This window comes from Balaenoptera physalus (assembly GCF_965194825.1).
Source record: "Balaenoptera physalus genome assembly, contig: HAP1_SCAFFOLD_1465, whole genome shotgun sequence".
NCBI lineage: Eukaryota > Metazoa > Chordata > Mammalia > Artiodactyla > Balaenopteridae > Balaenoptera > Balaenoptera physalus.
In genome coordinates, this window is record NW_028125331.1 from 62,984 (window position 1) to 69,077 (window position 6,094).

Consider the following 6,094-nt stretch of genomic DNA (forward strand, 5'->3'; position numbering starts at 1 on the left):
CAGGGGATATTCAAGACTATACCTTGTATGTGTAGAGGTGTCACTCTGAGGCTAGATCTGGAGGGGCTAATGTCCTTCAGCCATCCTTCTGTAAGCAGCATCTGAAAGGCCTGAAGAGCACGTCCTCCCACCTCCAACAGATGAAAACATCTCCTTCTCTATCATGAGTCCAACCAACTGAAATGCTTGGCCACACCCAGTCTGACCTGTTGGGAGGAAGAGAGGAAGATATTCATTTAAGATAGAGCCAAGATGAAGTAGCTTATGTAACAGATAAGGTACTCTGGGGCCACATAAAGAACTGTTTTGCTGCCTCCCCTGAACTCTTTGTATGTACACTTGATGCCTAACAAGAATTTATTTATTTATTTTTTTCTGATAACGGACTGGACCTTCCTGCCCTTCCCAGTTCATAGCCAAGAGGTAACACTTGTTTGATCTGTCTTCCCTCCTAGATGAGGAGCTCCTTTAGGGCATGGACCACACCTTATTCGTCCTCGTATCCCCAGTGTGCACCAGTGCTGGCACATAGCAGGACTGGTGCACACAGCCTGCCCAACAAATGACTGAATGGTTAGAGTGAGGGTGTGGTGAGTCATTACAATAACCCAGAGAGAGGCTTTTGACAGAGCAACTACTCCACCCCTAGAGAAAGGACAGTCTGAATAGAGAACCACAGGGAAGATGTGGGTCTGGTGGCTGTGGGGAGCAGAGGGGGCATGAGAAGAAAAAGTGGTTCATTATAAAGCCAAGGTTGAGCAGGCTGATGAAGTTTATGCCCTCAAGTCTCATGTTCTGTTGTCTCACTGGTCTAATGACAGGGCCGGCGTTTATCTGGGCGCCGGGCAAGTGTCCCTTCATTCTATAATTTCAGCTCCAACTGAAGCAACACCGTAACACTGGCTCAGTGGCCACCATTCCACAAGCCACATACGTTGCTTCAGTTTTAAATTAGGTATTGTTTTTTCTGGCTGATTGGACTGATTCTGGTCTACTAACAATGAGATGCTCATGTATGGTCCTTTCATGTAGTCAATCCTTGGTAATGTTTTTCCCTCTCCTGTGACGCTGGAAAGGATTCCTAACAAGTTGATCCAAAAATCAGCTTTCTTTGTCAACATAATGGTATCCTTTCAAACTCACATTTATAGACTTTGCAAGCTGGAAAGAAGAATAAAGCTTAGATCCTGGTAAGGAAATCTGTCCCCAGAGGACTGAGTTGGGTCACAGTGAATTAGAAGTAGAATCCAGAGCCCCTAGCTTCCATTCCTGGCCCCTGTCCTTCTGCTATCAGCCGCAGGTGCAGCCACAGCTGCTTGGGACACGGCCAGCTCACCCTCCTCTACACTTCTGTGCGATCAGGGCTCCCTCTGGATAGCTCTAAATTATCTGCGTTGGGAGAGGAGGAATGAGCAGACACGATTCTTCTGAGGTTAAGTTTCCTTGGAACGTTCTGGGTGATGTTTTTCTAAAGCTCCATCTCAACGGTGCTGACTTCGAGGCTTAGGAGACAGTCCAGAAACGCACTGGTTAGCGGAGAATTTGCCACAAACAGCTGCGTGGCCGATGGGCCGCGCAGTGGCGGCGCACTACTGTATACTAACCAGCCCCCAAACCATTTATTCATCATCTAATAGGCATTATTTGAGCACCTACTGTGTGTCTGGCTGCAAGCTGTCCAATAAGGAGTTGAGCGGCTCAGGGCTTTGTGACCACCTAGAGGGGTGGGATAGGGAGGGTGGGAGGGAGACGCAAGAGGGAGGGGATATGGGGATATATGTATACGTATAGCTGATTCACTTTGTTATACAGCAGCAACTGACACACCACATTGTAAAACAATTATACTCCAATAAAGGTGTTTTATAAAAAAAAAAAAGAGTTGAGCGGCTGCCTGCAACACCACCCCCTCCCCCCCCCCCCCCCCCCCCCGCCCCGGCCAGGCCCAAGGAGCCATAGGAACCTGGAGACACAGGGACTTGTGATTCTCAACTCAGATCTGGCCTTAGCTTGTGTTGCGACCTGGGGCAAGTATTGTAAATCCTCCAGCCCGTAGCTTCAAAGCAAAAAGAAGTCTTTTCAAAAGGGAAGGGTATTTCTGGGAACCGGAGAAACACACAACAACAGCTGCAGAAGTGCTGTGAGCCCCTTTGCAGGCTCCCTGACCCGGGAGCCACCGCTCACCCACCCGCGGGCGGAGGCTGCACGCTGCCTGCCGAGCAGGCTGCCCCGTCCGGCCCCGGGGAGCCCGGGCAGCGGAGGCCCAGGGGGCGCCTTTCTCTTTAAGAGCCCCGCAGGCGATCCTGATTGGCTGTAGCTATGCGGGTCTTTCTTCCCAGCTCCCTCCCTCGGAGCGCTCCCACCCCCGCCGCTTTCTCGGCTTTTTCCACGCCCCCTCCCCCCACCCCCCTGCGTCCCCTCCAGCCCCTGGCGCTCACCTCCAGTTCCTCGCCGCAGAGTTCAGCCCCGGCAGCGGTAGGGGCGACTCGCTAGCAGTAGATGCCGGGCGCCAAGATTTGCATCCTTAAGCCGCGCTGAACGCCAGAAGAAGAGAGAAGGAAGCAGAGAAGCCCCGGGAAGGCGGGGACGGGAGGTGCGGAAATCCCCTCCTAAAAGGCAGAAGCCGTCGCCCCCACCAGAGAGCTCCGCGCCGGCTGCTCGCCTGCTTGCTGCCGCTGCCACGAGCGCCCGCCTCTCCCCAGCCATGCCAGGCCCGGCCGCCGACGAGGGGAAGGTCCCCTTCCGCACCGCCAAGGAGGAAATCCGTGTGGGCTTCGGGGTCGAGGGCTCGGAGGGCGGCGGCAGCGGCCGGGAGAAGCCCGGCACGCGCGCGCGGCGGCAGGACATCGTCTGGAGGAACGTCTTCCCGATGAGCCTGCTCCACTTGGGGGCCGTGTACTCCCTGGCGCTCATCCCCAAAGCCCAGCCGCTCACTCTGCTGTGGGGTAAGTCCGGCCGGCGGCCCCTGCGCCCGGGGCACCGAGGCGAGGCGGCGGCGGGGCGCGCGGGGGCGCGGGTCGCCGCTGGCTTCGGGCGGTGTGGAGCCCCCCTCCGCTCTTCGCTCGCCTCCCCACCACGCGCCCCGGCCCCCCGGCCTGCAGTCGTCCGGCCTTTGGTACAGGCAGGTATTTCTGTGCTGGTATTTTCAACTTCTGCCTCCTCCGCTGTCTGCTTGAGTAGGTGCCTTTGGCGGCTCCTGGACGGACTCGGGGCCCTTCGGCGCCACCGCTGTGCGCAGAGGCGCACCGGCTGAACCCGGGTTCCAGGGCGGGGAGACCGATGGGATGATTGTGTCGCCCAGGCGGGTCCCAGCGGCGCTCCTTTCTGCCGCCCTTCGGCTTCTCAGTCTCCTCTGTGGGCCACGGACCTTGGGGCCGAGTTCAGGACAAGAAAGGGAGTTGCAGCGGGGGTGGAGAGACCCGGCACCGGATCAGTCTTGATGTTCGCGCAGGAGATGGAAGACACCAGTTCCCTTCCTGCCCCTTCAAGGCCCCCATCCCTGCCCGCTCCGTGATCTCTTGTGCCCAGCTGCACTTCTAAGGTCCCAGAAGTTTCTCGGCGAGCACACCAACCCCGCGGCGAGAACGCTCTGCTCCCCGGCACAAAGCTTAGACCGTGGCAGAGCAGATCCCCTCCGGGACCTATCCCTTCTGACCAGTGCCTGTCTGTCACCGCACCTGTAGCTCTCCCTCTCGCCACCCTCTTTCCTAGCACCCGCAACCCTGCCGGCATGGGAGGGAGCCCAGGAGCCCCCCCCCCAATGCCCCCCACCTCCCGGGGCCCGGGGGCCGAGTGCCTGCCCTACGTGACTCCAGTGGCTGACCTCAGAACCACTTCCAACACCCCCTGCCCCAGCAACTGGTTTTGGCCTCAGTCCCTGCAGTGGCCACATTAGCCGGGACAAAAGGCGCTGGCCTTGATATCCTGGGCTGAGAGTTGGACGAGATGATCCAAGAAGCCCTTTCAGCTCTCCTTTCCGAGATCGCCAAGGAACGGGGGCAGGAGAAACACAACCTACTTTTATTCCCAGAGGGGAAGAGGAAGGAAGAAAATAAGAAAACCTCTTTCTGCAAGGCGTCTTATTTAGCATAGTGCCAGCTCCAAATGCCTGGGTTCATAATGGGGCCGCTCGTTTCCAAGCCTTCCCCTGAAACTCTGCAGTCCCTGCTCTCGGAAGCAAACTCTTCCAGAAGATGGGGGCCTCTTAGGGGAGTGTGGCTGAGCAGAGCTGAGGAATGATGAGAGGGGCGGGGCGTCTGTGGGCATCTGTGAAGCCTCCCAGAGCCCCCTAAGCTTCGGGTAACCTCCCTGCTCAGCCCTCCCCTGCTCAGTACACCGCCTCAATTCAGTGTCCTTTCCACCATCTTCTTTACTGTTATGTGTTGGTTTCATTCTCCCTGTCTTCCTTCTTCCTTTACTTCCAGATGACTAGATCATGAGATGCTCAGTCATTGCTTCATGGACACACTCCCCCCACCTGCCAACCAAAACCCTTATTACCCTGGATCCTCCAGGGAGCTGCTCCCTCTCCACCCCACTCCTTCTCCCTGCAGGGGCAGGACTGTGCCTTTGGACTTCAGAGCTCACCTGCCTCCAGGGGATTGGGGCTTAGCTTTAATAGCCCAGTGTCAGAGAGCTCAGGGAGAAGTGAGCACTTAAAATATTGTCTTACATGCCTGGAGCTCCACAGACCCACAGGCTCCATCCCTTACAGCCACCCACCTGCTGGTTCTGGCATCCCACCAGGAGCCACAAGGACAAGGCCTCCTCTCCAGGTTTGCCAGTCACCTCTGCCCTTTCCAGGCCACTCACTGTGGTGGAGACAGAATCTTTCTTCTGAAAGACCTCGGCCAGAAGACACCGTCCTCGGCCTCAAAATCCTTTAGCTTCCCCGGAGAAGTCAACACACTGCAGGACTCTGGGTTCCCCTTTGTGGGTGATGTTGCCAAGCCCATCCTTGTGCCTTCCTGCATAGTCTATTGCCTTAGCTACTTTTCATCAGTTCCATTCCCTGAATCTTGATTCACTTCCTACCTGGGTTTCATTGCTGCCCCCCTCCAAAAAACAAACAAACAGAAAAAGAGCCGACAGTGGTGGATATTGTAGTTTCAAGATTCAAACTTGTGACTTAGAAACATTCCAAGTAAGTGAATGTTATCTGATGGATAGCTTGTGAGAGAAGAAGTGAGGGAGAGAGACAGCTAAGATCAGTGTGCTGATGGCTAGAATCTACAGGGAGACTGTTGATCAGGGTTATTTTCATTGAAAGCCCTGGTGCCTTGAGCTTCAAATTTCTCCCCACTGGATGCCCTTTTCATCATCTCTCCCACTGGCTCTGTGTAGTGTTCGGACTGAGTTCATGCACCAGTGGGCTGTTCGTCCACTTCAGGGACCTGAGTTGTCAAGGCAGTAGGCTTAACTAGCCCATCTATTATTGCTTGCCACCCTCCACCCCAGGTATGGTTGCCCTGGAAACAGGAGGCATCCATGCAGAGCACCCAGCAGAGGATGTTTTAGGTGTTCAGTTGTGCGAAGAGTAATTTGCGTGGCAGTAAAATGTCATCCGTGAAAGATCCCATCAAGTTGTTCAGTCCAGACCTCCTCCACTGCCTCACTCCCCACCTTTTTATGACTCTCCTTGGGCCCAGAGCAAGTTGTTTTCTCTTCTTACCCTTGCAGTTTTCTGAGTGGGCAGGCTGTCAGAACGGAATGCTCTTGGTGCCCACAGGTCCTGAGGGATGAGTTTATGACTTTTGAGCACAGAACACGCCCTCCAGCTGGAGGAAAAATCTTCACCTGAAGGCTTGAGCTCACAAAAGTGCCTGCTTTGAGGGTTTTTGGCCAAAGGGGCAGTTCGTTCATGCCCTGACTCCCAAGACGAGTGGAATAGGGGAGTGAGGAGCTGCAGCTGTGGTGTCGAGGTCAGAGTCCTGGTGCCCCTTCCCAGCAGCTTTGCCCTGTCTCCAGGCATTCTGGCCACTGGTTTCCAAAAACATGAGGGACTTTTCTGGTTTCCCTTGAAATGTCATCCGAGTCCCCTAAATATGCCTTGGTGACATCATGACCATTTCAGTGACAGTATCAGGCATGCAAA

The 6,094-nt window shown here is 55.3% G+C and overlaps 1 long non-coding RNA gene across 1 annotated transcript; it reads right to left on the reverse strand.

Annotated features, from left to right (window-relative positions):
• Positions 1-356: 356 nt before the first annotated feature.
• On the reverse strand, positions 357-2,809 carry LOC309653923. Its single transcript, XR_014259645.1, has 3 exons — positions 2,439-2,809; positions 1,657-1,716; positions 357-1,502 (listed from the first exon to the last, which is right to left on the reverse strand). It is a non-coding gene; the product is annotated as an uncharacterized lncRNA (long non-coding RNA).
• Positions 2,810-6,094: the final 3,285 nt, after the last annotated feature.